At 45.1% G+C, this 15725-nt stretch overlaps 1 protein-coding gene across 2 annotated transcripts in view; it reads right to left on the bottom strand.

Moving 5' to 3' along the window:
* ARFGEF1 (ADP ribosylation factor guanine nucleotide exchange factor 1) overlaps positions 1-15725 on the bottom strand; it is a 4299619-nt gene that overhangs the window by 2513675 nt on the left and 1770219 nt on the right. The window lies entirely within an intron of this gene.

The following is a 15725-nucleotide window of genomic DNA, read 5'->3' as shown; positions in this document are numbered from 1 at the left end:
AAGATATGGATAACTCCACAGCTGATGCAATCGGCACCGGGAGGCTTGGAGCCAAAGACTCTAATGCTTCAGATGTAGTCAAATGAGGAAAAACTAGAAGGGTGAATGAAGTTTCAGCTCCTACACCAGATGGGACTGGAGTCGAGGAGGTACTTGACAATCTTCTTGCCCAGAGTACTTTATTCACCAGCCTCTCCACGTCATCTTCAGTTAAACTTTTGGTAGAACGAACAGTCAGGGTGGATGGTGATTTTGGTCCTTCCAAGAAAGGTGAAGGTAGTCTTCCAGAAATGGGATGAATTGTGGGCGAATACAAAGTTCTCGGAAGAGTTCCTCAGATTTTAATCTCAGTGCTGTAGTAGTTGGGAACAAGGTAGATATCTGCACTGATAATTTCAATGTTGAGGATTTAGACTGCACAGATACACTTCTGTTCCATAGGACTCTTCAGGACCAAAGATTTAGCTGTGGAGGCATCCAGTTCCAAGGATACTAATGGAACTGATCTTTTCAAAGGAGGTGCCGATATTGTAGAAGGCACGAACAGGCTACTTTTCTTAGGCTTTTCCGAAGTTTTAGTGGATGAAGATGAAGGAGAAGATACATCAGTCTTGGTCCTTGATTTGTCTGAGCCAGATATAGTTCACTGAAGGCTGATGGTAGCATACCTTTCAAAATCAGTTTAGTTTTCCTTTCCACAAGTGCTCTTTGACTGAAACCATGACATATGGCACAGTCGTCTTGAAGATGAACAGGGCCCAGGCAATAAACACATAACAGGTGATTATCTGATATAGGTATTTTGTGTCGGCATTTCTAGCATCATTTGAAACGAGAAGGAAACTTGGGTTTATCAGCCATGGAAACGAACAAATACAAGTTGTCAACAATGGCGAAAAGGCAGTTAGCTACGGCACCTGTACACACACACACACACACACACACACACACACACACACACACGCGCGCACACACACACACACACACACACACACACACACGAAGAGCCCTGCAACAGAAACACTCATTACCAAAAAAAATAAGTTATGCACTCACCATAATGTTCCATGTTTGTTGCCCATCTCACCATTCATTCTTACTGGATGGGTTTGAGCTAATCCTCAGCCCCGAACTGGCCGAATACACTAGCTCAAAGTCTCGAACTTTAGGTATCCCATCATGCAGTGGTGTAATTCCCCAGATCTTGTTTGCTGCCAACCATAAATAATCTGTCTAAATTACAAATGATACATCAGGTATAGAAAGAACAAGGAAAATACAAAGGAGTTCCTTTAGTAAGGAAGGAAACCTCACCTCTATGTCCTCTAGCAGTCCTTGGTTGGGGGAAGATGGGAGGGTTGTAAGAATGAATGGCGAGATGGACAACAAACATGGAACATAATGGTGAGTACATAACTTCTTTATGTTATGTTGTCCAATCTCACCTTCATTCTTAATGGATGGGACAGCTTCCTTAGCACCACTTCCCTGGGTGGATCACGGAAGAACACCTTTGAGCACAGTGGAACCAAAGGAAGCCCTGTCCATGGAGGCCAAATCAACTTTGTAATGAGTAATAAACGTATGGGGAGTTACCCACATAGCGGCAGCACAATTACTGTCCAGTGACAATCTAGCCAGACAAGCAGAAGATGTTGCTAATGCTCTGGTTGAGTGGCCTCTAACTTTCAATGGTAAATTCCGGTTATTTGAGGAGTATATAAAGGTAATGCAATTTGAGAGTCAATTTGAAAGCATAATTTTTGAAACTGGCATGCCCTTTTTGGCTTCAGAAAAGGAAATCTGTTTTCCTGAAATAGTACAGTTGTGTACACTTAACATAAATGTACATGTTCGAGTGTATTCACTGTTGCAGTCATTACATTTGGGTAATCTGCTGGCAGGTTGCCCTCAGTCGGCCTGATTAACAAAGTCTTGGATCCTGCGTCTCTTGCTCTCCCTTCTTCCATGACATCAGATCGTCAGGGGTATAAAACATGCAGCCGATGCCATTACATCAGTTTTTCTTGCCTCAGATGTCAGGTGCACCCCTAATGGGGAGCAAATAAAAACACAAAGGTATACCTCCAACAAAAAGCAAATACACCAAAAAGGCTGTTAAGCATAGTAAAGGAAAGTAGAGGTATAGCCAGAAGAAATTAGGGGGCTGGAGGGCGGGTAAAGTACAGTTTTGTACCTACCATAAATGTAGATGTCCGAACTGGATAGCATCTGCAGTCATAACAAATGGGTTGTCCTGTCGTCAGGCAGCCCTTCGGTCGGCCGGATTCCAAAGTCTGGGTCCGGCTTCGGCTGATGTCGCACTTCACCCGACGTCATCTCTGCTGGTCTTCGGGTATAAAGGCATCAGCTGATGCCATTTTCCTCAGTGTTTCTTGCCCCAGATGCCAGTTGCCCTCTTGGAAGGTTAAATTTTGGATAAATGCCAATGTTTCCAAAAAAGTAGAAGGCAAACACAAAAGGTAAGCATGTATGTACATATATACAAACAAATACACCATAAGAAACTCCCCCCCAGCTAGCTATTAGGAGGGTAAATACCCTAGGAGTACCACAGAGGGGAAGGAGGGTGGGTAATCCTGACTGCAGATGTTATCCAGTTCGGACATCTACATTTATGGTAGGTACAAAACTGTACTATGTCCTTCATGGATGCATCTGCAGTCATAACAAATGGGTAGAATACCATAGCCAAACTAGGGGTGGAGGAAGAAAAATTATGGTGTAGTTAGGATCCCTTGCAGTACAGCAGTGGCAAACCCTGCTCGGGATCTAGAGTATAGAGGTAAATTATAATGCTTGGCAAATGTATGCACGGAGGTCCAAGTAGCCGCCTCAATAATGTCCTTGGTTGGGAAAGAAGGTAGGTAGGTGGATTGCCTGGTTTAAAGACACTCTGGATACCACCTTAGGCATAAATGTAGGATTAGTTCTCATGGACACCCTATCTTGATGGAAGATTAGGAAGGGTTGCACTGCCATTAAGGCCTGTAGTTCCAAAACCCTCCTTGCTGAGGTAATTGCCAGCAGGAAAGCAGTTTTCCATGACAGGTGTTGCAGATCTGCTGTTGCTGCTGGTTCAAACGGAGGGAGTGTCAACTTTTCTAGCACAAAGTTCAAGTCCCATGCTGGTAATGGTGGTTTCCTAGGAGGTTTTACATTCTTGATCCCTCTGAGGAACTGCCTGAGTAGAGGATGCGAAAAGACAGGTGGATCGAAGCTGTATTCTGCTGAAATAGCTGATGCATGTATCTTGATGGAGGAATAGGACAGGCCTGTATGTAGAAGCTCTGCCAAGTACTCCAGAATGTTAGCAATATCTATGTTCGACACATCTTTTCCTCTTTCAGTACTCCAAATGACAAACCTTTTCCATTTTCCTGCATAGTTCCTTCTTGTTGAAGGTCTGCGGGCTTCCAGGAGAATGTCTTTAACCCTGTGGGAAAGGTCTGGGTTAGTTGCTGCTATGTGATGTTCCAGGCAGTCAGTTGCAAGGTTTTTAGATTTGGATGTATGATGTTGTAGTTGTTCTGAGTTAACATCAAAGGTATCAGGGGTATTGACCACATTCTCTCCCGAGACATGCTCCTCAGCAATGGGTACCAATGTTGTCTTGGCCAATTCGGAGCTATCAGGATTATCCTTGGATGTTCCTCTTTGATTTTCAGTAGTACCTTGTGCATCAAGGGAAGAGGTGGGAATGCATATGCTGTCAGGCCTTTCCAGCTGAAGGATAGAGAGTCCACCTTCCATGCAAGTGGGTGGAATGTCCTTGTGCAGAATTTTTTGAGCTGGTGATTGAGTGGGGATGCGAATAGATCTATTTGTGGCATTCCCCATTTCTTTGTGATGGCCTTGAAGATGTCTGGGTGTAGCATCCATTCGTGAGCATCCGAGGTGGTTCTGCTTAACATGTCTGCTAGGGTGTTCTTTTCCGCACAAATATTGCCTGTAACTGGATGTTGTAGCTGAGAGCCAGATTCCAAAGGTCCAAAGTCATTCTGCATAGGGGTATGAATGAGTGCCTCCCTGTTTGTTGATGTACCACATGACTGTGGTGTTGTCTGTCCTTATCATCAAATGGCCTTCTTTGAGGAATGGTCTGAATTTTTGGATTGCCAGTTTTACTGCCAGAATTTCTTTTTGGTTTATGTGCAGGTGCAGCTGGTCTTGAGTCCACAATCCTTGTATGCATTTGTCCAGCATGTGCGCCCCCCCATCCTAGGTCTGAGGCGTCCGTTGTGATGGTTTGGGTTGCTCGAAAGTTGTGGAAGGGTAAGCCTGGGTTTGACTGGCATGCTTGAGCCCACCATAGGAACTCCTGTTTTAGGCATGGGATTAGTGGGATTTCTGTTTCTAAGCTGTGCCTGTGCTGAGACCATAAATTCTTTAGGTACCACTGTAGCTTTCTCATATGCAGTCTGGCATGTGGGACCAAGATTATGCATGATGCCATGAAGCCCAAGGCCTGCAGAACTTTTCTTGCTGTTAGTTTGTTCTGCTTTGTTAATGCCAAGAAGTAAAGAGGAAGTTCTTTTTGTTTTTCTGCAGTTAGGAATGCCATCTGTTTTACTGTGTCCAATTCCGGGCCCAAGAATGTTCTTGTTTGGGATGGTATCAGCCTTGACTTTTGTAAATTGACTGTGTATCCCAGGGCTTGTAGCAAGTAAATGACCCTTTGTAAATCTGTTGTCAGCTTGCTTTTGTTGTCCGCTTGTAACAGGCAGTCGTCCAGGTATGGATAAATTTGGATTCCCTGTAGTCTGCAGTGAGCGATTACTGATGCCAGGCATTTTGTGAATACTCTGGGCGCAGTAGATAAGCCAAAGGGCAATGCTGAGAATTGATAATGCTCTGATCCTGCAAGAAATCTGAGGTATCTTCTGCAATTTGGTCGAATGGGACGTGCAGGTATGCCTCCTTGAGATCTAGAGTTACCAGCCAACACTCCTTGCCCAGCATGGGAAGAAGTTGCTGTAGGGTCAGCATTTTGAATTTTGGGACAATGATGTATGTGTTTAAGACGGACAGGTCAAGAATAGGTCTCCAACTTTTCTCTTTTCTTGGTACTAGGAAGAGTCTGGAGTAGAATCCTTTGCGCTGTTCTGTTATTGGTACTCTTTCCACAGCTCTCATCTTTGTTAATTTTGTTATCTGCTGTAGAGCTTCTATTTTTTGATTTGGAGTAGGTTTGGCATTCCTCTTTTTACTGGTAAGGTGTGGAAGTGGAACCGGTAGCCTTGGTCTATGGTTTGCAAAATCCACTTGTCTTTTGTGATATAGTGCCAATTTTTCGAAAATAAGGCTAACTTTCCGCCTAAAGGTGCTGCTATTTGCTCCCTGGTAGGCGGTGTCAGAGCCAAGTCACTGTGATTGTCCTGTTGCAGTGGCAGAGGTTGTGTCTGTGCCTCGGTTATTGCCTTGCCACTGTCGTCCTCTGTAGGCACCTCCTCTGGATTGATGTCTGCCTCTAGAGCGTCTATTCCTGCCCCTTTGGGATTTTGTGGAGTCCGGAAAGGACCAATTTTTGGCAGGCCAGTTCCTGCTAAACCTTGGGGCTGAACCTGTAAGAAATCTTTAACTGTTTGTACAGATTTTGCCTTTTCTTCCATTTTCTTCATTACTTGCTGGGCAGGTGTACCAAATAGACTGGCCTTATCCATAGGAGCATCTAACAGCTTTGCTTTAACATGATCCGGTAAGACCTGTTCTTTCAACCATGCATGCCTTCTTATCACTGTGCCAGTCATGGCTGATCTAAATGAAGCCTCCAGTGCATCATAGCCACATTTTAAGGAATGGTTACTAACCTGTTGGATGTTATTCACCATTTCTAATACATATTTCTTATCTAAGGATTCATCAGAGGACAGTTTCTTAGTTAACTGATCAAGCATAAACTCTTGGTATTGGATCATATGAAACTGACAGTTTAAAGCTCTAGCTGAGAGAGTAGCAGAGGTGTAAACTTTTTCCCCATCTCTAAGGACCTGGATTCCCTTTCAGAAGGAATAGGGTTTTTTGCTGTGGTCGAGGCTACTGCCTTAGGCCCCTGGGATATAGTTTCGGGATCTGCAAGTGGGGCCTTGTATAGGTGGTGATGAGTGTCTGGCACCCTGTAAAATCTATCTGGTTTGGCAGGGGCTGGAGGTAAAGAATCAGGAGCAGTGCAAACATCATTAAATGCATCATCCACAACAGGCAGTACAGGAGGTATAGCTAAGGGCCTATGTTGTGGTAAGTGCAGAAAAGTCCTAAGCCTTTTTCTTGAATCTGAGAAATCTTGTCCCTGCCATTGGAATTGTTCTCTCATGGCATGTAAGGTTTCCCCAAAGGAAAATTCCTCTGGTGGAGAGGCAGCTGGAATGGATTCTTCAGCATCGGAATCTTCATAAGTAGAAAAAGGAGCTTCTGGCTGGTCTGTAATGTCTGAGTCATCCGCAGAATCATCAGAGGAGACTGGCTCGGGGGGCTCTGCTCTAGGTCTCTTTTCTGGGGGCTGAGAGGCCCTGTCTGGGTGAGATTGGGATCCCCTAATTAAGGATATTAAATCTTCTGCCAGAGTAAGCATTTGTGAACTTGAAGTGGGCCTGTGTGAAGGGGCTTAACAGGCACTGATTTAGCAGATTTGGCTGCTTTAGCCCTGGCAAAGGCCTTAATAGACATGGCTGCAGGAGGCCTAGCAGCACCACGTGCTGGGGTAGAGACATCCAAAGGGATGGTGTCTGATAAATCACTAGGAACCACAGTTGTAGGCAAAATTTCTGAGGCCGATTCAACTAAGGTTGCAGGAGCCTCAGTAGTAGTCATGGATTCGGCTGAAGATTGACCAGTTTTTTTGGTTTCGGCCAAAACCGAGACACTCGCAGCTTGCTTAACCGTGGTTTCGGCTGAAACCGCGGACCGCGAGTGTCGGTCTTTTTCTTTGCGTTTTTTAACAATTTGGGTAGTCGGAGGATCCGACGGCATAATGTACGCAAAAACTGAGCCGAAAAACTGTTCAGCAAACTCCGACCGACGCCTAAGCGTTCGTCGGTTGAAGGAAGCACAGGCAGAACAGGCTGCTACGTCGTGGTCTGGGCCTAAGCAAGGCAGACAGTAAGAGTGGAAATCTTTATGAGGTATTTGTTTCCCACAAGTTAAACAGTTATTGACTTTTTCTGACATCGGCTGAGGCAAGAAAGAGTCCCCAACGGGGTACTTAGCTTTTAGAAGTCTTCGAAGTAGTATTCGGTAGTAGTAATCTCTGGATCTGACCGACCGGCACTTGCGAACAGCTTCTGCTTCGGGTGCCACGCGGCAAGAAAGACTAAGGAAAATGGTGTCGGCTGATGCCTTTATACCCGAAGACCAGCAGAGATGACGTCGGGTGAAGTGCGACATCAGCCGAAGCCGGACCCAGACTTTGGAATCCGGCCGACCGAAGGGCTGCCTGACGACAGGACAACCCATTTGTTATGACTGCAAATGCATCCATGAAGGACATCCAGGACTGCAACAGTGAATACACTCAGACATCTACATTTATGGGAAGTGTACACAACTGTACTATGTTCTTCGTGTTTCACTGTTACAGTCATTACATTTGGGTAGATTCCCAAAGCTATGGTTGGGAGGAGAAGTTTATATAGCATTAGGGCCAGCTATAAGGTCCTGCAAGACAGCAGTGGCAATGCTAGCTCTGGCTTTAGAGAAAATTGGCAAATGATAATGCTTGGTGATTGGCAAATGATAATGCTTGGTGAAAGTATGTACAGAACTCCAGGTAGCAGCCTCTAAGATGTCCCTGGTAGGAACACTTCTGAGAAAGGCTGCAGAAGTAGATACAGCCCTGGTGGAGTGAGAACTGATCCCCTGGGGGATAGGTTTTCCATGGTGCTTATAGCAGAAATGAATGCAATGGCTTATCCATTTAGAAATGGCTTGTTTTGAAATAGCCTTCCCTTCTGCAGCAAATACTACTAGCAGTTGTTCAGATTTTCTTCAAGGTTTAGTCCTGTCCAAGTAGAATCTAAGTTGTCTGTGCACATCCAAGGAATGCAGAATCCGTTCCCCTTTGTTCTGTGTTTTGGGAAAGAATGTTGGCAAATGAATGGACTGATTAAGAGCCATACTGGATACCACCTTGGACATGAAGGATGGATTGGTCCTGAGTGACACCCTGTCCGCATGAAAGATGATGAAAGGCTCCACTGCCATAAGGGCCTGTAATTCAGATATCCTTCTAGCTGAAGTGATTGCTAAAAGGAAGGCTGTTTTCCAAGAAAGAAATTTTAAGTCTGCAATAGCAGCTGGCTCGAAAGGAGGTAGAGTGAGTTTCTCCAATACAAAGTTAAGGTCTCAGGCACGGATTGGAGCTCTCCTGGGTGGTCTCAAGTTTTTGGTCCCTCTGAGGTACTGCCTGAGCAGAGGATGAGAGAAGAGGGGAGGTTCTGTGTTATAATGATCTGAAATGGCTGAGGTGTGGATTTTAATGAAGGAAAAAGAAAGGCCCTTGTGAAGCATCTCAGTCAAGTATTGCATAATCTGAGGTAAATTGGGTGCTGCTGTGCTCATCCCTTGAGATTGGTTCCAGGCACAGAATCTTTTCCATTTGTCAGCATAAGATTTTCTAGTACTAGGTCTCCTTGCCTCTAAGATGACATCCATCACAGGTTTGCTGAGGGATGATGAGGGTGAATTTAAGTGATTAGCCAGGCTGCAAGGTTCAATGTTGGAAGCTGAGAGTGCAGAAATTGGTTCTCCTGCTGGGACAGAAGGGAAGGGGTCTGAGGCAGGTGCCATGGAGATAACTACGACACACTGAGCAGGAGGGGGCACCAGTGTTGGTGCAGCCAGTCTGGAGCAATCAAGATCATCCTTGGCTCATCCTGTTTGACTTTTAGTAGAACTCTGGAGAGCAGAGGCAGCAGGGGGAAGGCGTAGATTAATAGGTTTTTCCAGCTGAAGGACAGAGCATCCACTTTTCAGGCTTGTTTTTCGGGAGTCCTTCTGCAAAACTTGCCCAACTGGTATTTCTGGGGGGAGGCAAATAGATCTATGTCTGGGCTCCCCCATTCGCTTGTCAACGTGTTGAAAATCCTTGGCTCCAGTTTCCACTCATGTGGGTCCATGAGGTTTCTGCTTAGTCCGTCTGCCAGTGTATTTAATTTTCTTGGCAAGAATTGAGCTTGTAGGTGCACTTAGTAGCTCAAGGCTGTGCTCCACAATGCCATGGCTAGTCTGCAGAAGGGATAGGAATGTGTACCCCCCTGCTTGTTTATGTAACAAATAACCATGGTATTGTCTGACTTTACCATTAGTTTCCTGGAAGAATGTAGTCCTTGAAGGCTGTCAGAGCATTCTGTACAGCTAACATTTCTTTTTGATTGATATGTAGATGCATTTGACTTGGGCTCCATCTGCCCTGAATGCACTTCCCTGCCAGGTGAGCCCCCCATGCATAGTCTGATGCATCTGTTGTTAGGGTTTGGGCAGCAGGGGGGTAGTGTGAATGGTAGTCCGTTGTTTTGGTGGCAGGCCTCTGCCCACCAGAGGAACTCTAGGCGGAGGCAAGGTAAGATAGGAATCATTGCTTCCAGGCTGTGAGAATGTTGACTCCATAGGCTTTTTGGATACCACTGTAGTTTCCTCGTATGCAGTCTTGCATATGGAATTAGAAGAATGCAGGAGGCCATGAACCCCAAGGCTTGCAGTATTTGTCTTGCAGATAGCAGGGTTTTTGTGGTCACGTGTTTGAAATAGGTTACCAAATGAATTTGCTTTTCTGGCATAAGGTAAGTCATCTGGGAAGTTGTAGTCAAGCTTGCTCCCAGGAATGTAATTTGTTGACAGGGTACCAGTTGTGATTTCTTTTCGTTTATGGTGTACCCCAAGACAAGTTAGAACCCTTTTTACAAACGTCAGATGATTTAAAAGTATGCCCTGGCTTTCTGTCTGAATTAGGCAATCGTCCAGGTATGGGTATATTTGAATACTTCTTTGCCTGCAAAATGCAATAACTGGAGCCAGGCACTTTGTGAATACCCTGGGCACAGCAGACAAGCCAAAAGGCAGTGCAGAGAACTGATAATGCGTGCAGCCTGCTTGAAGCGTGGGTATCTTCTGCAAGATTCCCTGATTGGGATGTGCAGGTATGCTTTTAAATCTAGTGTTGCCAACCAGGCGTCTTTGCCTAGCATAGGAAGTAATTAATGAAGAGTCAGCATCTTGAATTTTGAAATCTCCAGAAAGGTGTTTAGAGTAGACAGGTCCAGGATTGGACGCCATGATTTGTCTTTTCTGGGTACCAGAAAAAACCTGGAGTAGAATCCTTGTCCCTTTTCCTCTTCTGGTATCAGCTGAATAGCCCCCATGCTTAAGAGGGAAAGTACTTGTTTTTGAGCCTCTGCCCACTGATTTGGGGGCAGGTCTGGCCACCCATTTGGTGTTGGCAACGTGTGGAAATGAAATCTGTATCCCTGGGACACTATATTTAAAACCCATTTGTACTGGGTTATGAGTTCCTAGCTCTTTGCATGAAGAGCAATCTTTCCCCCCCAAAGGGGTGGTCAAAAGATAAGTGCTTAGGAATTTTAAAAGGAAGTCATTGAGACTGTTTACCATAGGGAGGTGTCTTGTTATTTCCAGATTTGGAAGTGGAGGCCCCCCACTGCTTGGTTCTGAGAGTCCCCTGGGGTTGAAAAGTACAGTTGTGTACCTACCATAAATGTAGATGTTTGAGTGTATTCACTGTTGCAGTCATTACTCTTGGGGTTATCCTGCTGGCAGGCTACCCGTAGTCGGCCAGAATTCCAAAGTCTAGGTCCGGCGTTGGTTGCTGTTGCCTCTTCCCTGACGTCAGTGCGCCAGGGGTATAAAAGATGCAGCCAACGCCATTTTCTTCAGTTTTTCTTGCCCCAGATGTCAGGTGCCCCCAAAAAGTAGGCAAAAAAATATGCCAATAATTATGCATGCAGTAAAATAAACATTTCCTTCATCTATAAGCAAATACACCACACAGGTTGTATAAGATAGAGAAGTATAGGTAAGTCCCAGCAAAGAAAAGGGGTGGGTGGGTAACCTGGACTGCAATAGTGAATACACTCGAACATCAACATTTATGGTAGGTACACGACTGTACTATGTTCATCGTGTTTCACTGTTGCAGTCATTACTCCTGGATTGAATCCCAAAGCTGAGGTTGAGTGGCTGGGCCTAAATAGGATTAGGAGAGGCTATAAGGCCTTGCAGAACTGCAGTGGCAAAGCCTGCTCTGGATTTAGAGTAGAGAGGAAAATGGTAGTGCTTTGTAAAAGTGTGCACTGAGCTCCAAGTTGTAGCCTCTAAAATGTCTTTGGTTAGTACTCCTCTGAGAAAGGCTGCTGAAGTGGCTGCTGCCCTGGTAGAATGAGGCCTAATGCCCTTGGGAACTGATTTGCCATGTTGTGAGTAGCAGAAATGAACACAGTGGCCTATCCATTTTGAAATAGTCTGTTTTGAGATAGGCTTTCCTGAGATCCTGCAGCATATGCCACTAAAAGTTGCTCAGTTTTTCTGAAAGCTTTAGTTCTGTCCAAGTAGAAGCGTAGCTGTCCGTGTATGTCCAAGGAATGCAGAAGTCTCTCACCCTTATTCTGTGGGTTTGGATAAAAGGTAGGCAAATAAATGATTTGGTTAAGGGCCACACTGGACACTACTTTAGGCATAAATGTTGGGTTCGTCCTTAGAGAAACCCTGTCTGGATGGAAAATGATGAAAGGTTCCACAGCCATGAGTGCCTGTAACTCTGAAACTCATCTTGCATAGGTTATTGCTAGGAGCAGAGCTGTTTTCCAAGACAAAAACTTTATATCAGCTGTACTGGCTGGCTCAAAAGGCGGCAGTGTGAGTTTTTCCAAGACATAATTGAGGTCCCATGCAGGTATTGGGGCTCTAATTGGAGGTCTTATGTTTTTGGCCCCTCTGAGGTACTGCCTTAGCAATGGATGGGAAAAATAGGAGGTTCCGTATTGTAATGAGCTGAAATGGCAGAGGCATAAATTTTAATTAATGAAAAGGATAGGCCTTTGTCCAGCATCTCAGTTAGGTATTGTAAAATCTGAGGAATATTTGGTACAGATGTGTCAATTCCTTGTGCCTGGTTCCAAGCACAGAATCTTTTCCATTTTTCTGCATAAGATTTCCTGGTACTGGGCCTCCTGGCCTCCAAAATAACATCCATCACTGCTTTAGAGAGAGGAGTGTTTTGAATGGTTACATTATCCACCATGCTGCCAGATTTAGGGTCCTGAGTTGGCTGTGCAGAATCTGATTGTTTTGCTGGGTTAGCAAGTGAGGAATTAGAGGCAATGTCCAGGCTGGGCCTTGAGACAAGCTTTTTAGGATTGGGTACCAGTGCTGGCGTGGCCAGTCTGGGGCAATCAGAATCATTCTTGGCTTCTCTTGTCTGACCTTTAGGAGTACCTTGGGAAGGAGAGGCAGAGGAGGAAAGGCATATACTGTTGAGTTTTCCAGCTGAATGACAGAGCATCCACTTTCCATGCTTGCTTGTGATAAGTCCTTGTGCAGAATTTTTTTAGTTGGCAGTTGTGAGGGGAGGCAAATAAATCTATGTCTGGGCATCCCCATTCCTTTGTTATCATGCTGAAGACTTGTGGATCCAGTTACCACTCATGGGGATCCGTAAGGTTTCTGCTTAGTTCGTCTGCGAGAGTATTGTTCTTTCCTGGCAGGAATTGTGCTTGCAGGTGTACTTGATAAGTCAATGCTGTGTCCCACAAAGTCATGGCTTGTCTGCATAGGGGGTAGGAATGTGTGCCTCCCTGCTTGTTTATGTACCACATGACTGTAGTATTGTCCGTCCTTATCAGTAGTTGACCTGGATAGAGTAGATCCTTGAAAGCTGTCAGGGCATTCTGAACAGCTAGCATCTCTTTTTGGTTGATATGTAGATGCATTTGGCTTGTGGACCATGTGTCCTGAATACATTTTCCTGCCATGTGTGCTTCCCAGGCATAATCTGATGCATCTGTTGTTATTGACTGCCTGCTGTCCCTTGTTGAGGTGACAGGCATGTGCCCACCATCGAAACTCCTGTTGCAGGCAAGGAATGAGGGTAATTAATGCTTCCAGGCTTTGACAATGTTGAGTCCAGACACTTTTTAGGTACCATTGAAGTTTCCTCATATGCAGTCTGGCATATGGAATTAGCAGAATGCAGGATGCCATGAAGCCCAAAGCCTGCAGAATTTTTCTTGCAGATAACTGGGTCTTTGTTGCCAACATTTTGAAGTAAGAAGTTAGTTGCCTTTGTTTGTCTGGCGTGAGATAAGCCATCTGGGCAATTGTATTTAGGCTTGCACCCAGGAATATTATCTCTTAAGAGGGTACTAGCTTTGATTTCTTTTCGTTTACTGTATACCCTAGGCAAATTAATAATCTTTTTACGAACGCCAGATGCTTTAGTAGAGTGTCCTTGTTCTCTGCTTGTATAAGGCAGTCGTCCAAGTAAGGATATATTTGAATTCCTCTTTGTCTGCAAAATGCAATTACTGGTGCCAGGCATTTTGTGAAGACCCTGGACGCAGTAGATAAGCCAAAGGGCAGTGCAGAGAATTGGTAGTGCATTGAGCCAGCTATGAATCTGAGGTATCTTCTGCATGATTGCCTGATTGGGATATGCAGGTATTCCTCTTTTAGGTCCAAAGTTACAAGCCAAGCCTTCTTGCCCAGCATGGGCAGAAGCTGCTGCAGAGTTAACATTTTGAATTTTGGAATGTCCAGAAATGTGTTTAGAAAAGACAGGTCCAGTATTGGTCTCCAGGCTTTGTCCTTTCTGGGTACCAAGAAAGGTCTTGAGTGAAATCCTTGTCCCTGCTCTTGCTGTGGTACTTGCTGAATGGCCCTCATGTTCATAAGGGACAAAACGTGTTATTGTGCCTCTGCCCATTGATTGTGTGGCTGGTTTGGCATACCTCTTGCCTTTGGCAGGGTGTGAAAGTGGAACCTGTAGCCCTGGGACACTATATTCAATACCCATTTGTCCTGGGTGATCATTTGCCAATTTTGAAAGAAAAGTGCTAGTTTTCCCCCTAAGGGGGCTGCAAGAAGATAAGTGCTTGGTGCTGGCAGGGGCAAGTCATTGGGACTGTTTCCTGTATGGCTGTGCTTTGTCTTCTCCACTTTTGGAGGTAGAAGCGCCCCACTATTTAGGCCTGTATTAGCCCTGGGGCTGGGATCTGCCTCTGGGACATCTGTATCAGCCTCTTTGTGGCCTGTCCGACACTGGAAAGGACCAGTTCTTTGTAGGCCAGTTCCTGCTAAATCTTGGTGGCTGAACCTGTAAAAAATCCTTTACTGTTTGCATAGATTTCGCTTTGTCCTCCATTTTTTTCAAAACCTCCTCTGCTTTAACACCAAATAAAGTATCATGCTGTAATGGAGCATCTAATAATTTTGCTTTAACATGATCAGGCAGATTTTGTTCCTTTAACCAAGCATGCCTCCTAATGACAGAACCCGTAACTGTGGCCCTGCAGGAGGCCTCCAGAGAATCAAAACCACATTGCAAAGTATGCTTTCCCACTTGTTCAGTTGCATGCAATAAATCCTGCATTTCCTTATTTTCTGCACAATCAGAATTGGCCAACATTTTCTGTTTTAACAGTGGCATTAAGTATTGCTGATATTTAATCATATGAAATTGACAATTTAAAGCCCTCACAGCCAAAGGAGCAGAAGTCTAATGCCCTTGAATCCCTGTCAGAAGGGATAGGGTTTTTTGCAGTAGTGGCCTTAACCCCTTGGGTCCCTGAGAAATAGTTTCTGGGTCAGCAGCAGGGTTTTTATAAAAACATTTATGTGAATCTGGAACCCTGTAGTATCTGTCTGGTTTAACAAGAGCTGGAGGTAAGGAGTCTGGAGATAGGCCGGACTCTGAAAATACATCTTCTACAATGTCTAGCACAGGGGGAATAGCAAGAGGCCTGTGCTGAGGAAGTAAAAGAACATCTCTAAGCCTTTTCTTTGATTCTAAGTAATCTTGGCTCTCCCAGTGGAAGTGCACCCTCATGGTATGCAGGGTTTCCCCAAAATAATAATCCTCAGGAGGAGAGGCTGAAGGAATGGATTCTTCAGCATCAGAATCCTCATAGGGAGGAAGAGAGTATTCCTGTACAGAAGAGGAGTCAGAGGAAATGGAAACCTGATCTGAAGGAGTCATAGTCTGTCTCTTGCCTAGGCCTCTTATCAGGAGGGGGGTGGGAACCCCTGATCAAGGTAATAAGGTCTTCAGCCATTTTGAGCATCTGTTTAAGTTTGTCCTGGAGAATGCTGTACTTGTTTCTTTGTCTTTAAAGCTGCTTTAGTCTTTGCTTTAGAAGCTGAAGTAGGCTTTACATATAGCTGTGTAGGTCTGAAAACACCCTCAGAAGCCGATGCCTGCTCAGCGGCTCTGGACCCATCTGAGGGAATGATTTCCAAGTGTCCAATACCTTGAATATCCAGAGGCCTAGCTGGCTCCATGTGGGAGTCGTCAGCGGCCTGTGGCTCTGAGGTAGCGGGTGTCAGGGGCTGCGAATGCGCCTCACTGAGAACAGGCAACTGGCTTAGCGGAAGCCTCGTCATCGGTTTTGGATCTTGGATGCCTGTACTTCTCTTTTTCCTTGCATTTTTTAGAAACTCCAGTCGTCGGCTGTTCCGACGGCATTATATAACTGAATTTT

Source organism: Protopterus annectens, chromosome 3.part1 (genome assembly GCF_019279795.1).
Source record: "Protopterus annectens isolate FY-2018-M chromosome 3.part1, PAN1.0, whole genome shotgun sequence".
Classification (NCBI taxonomy): Eukaryota; Metazoa; Chordata; order Ceratodontiformes; family Protopteridae; genus Protopterus; species Protopterus annectens.
Note: the sequence above shows the minus strand (reverse complement) of the source record. Positions and strands in the feature narration are given on the sequence as shown.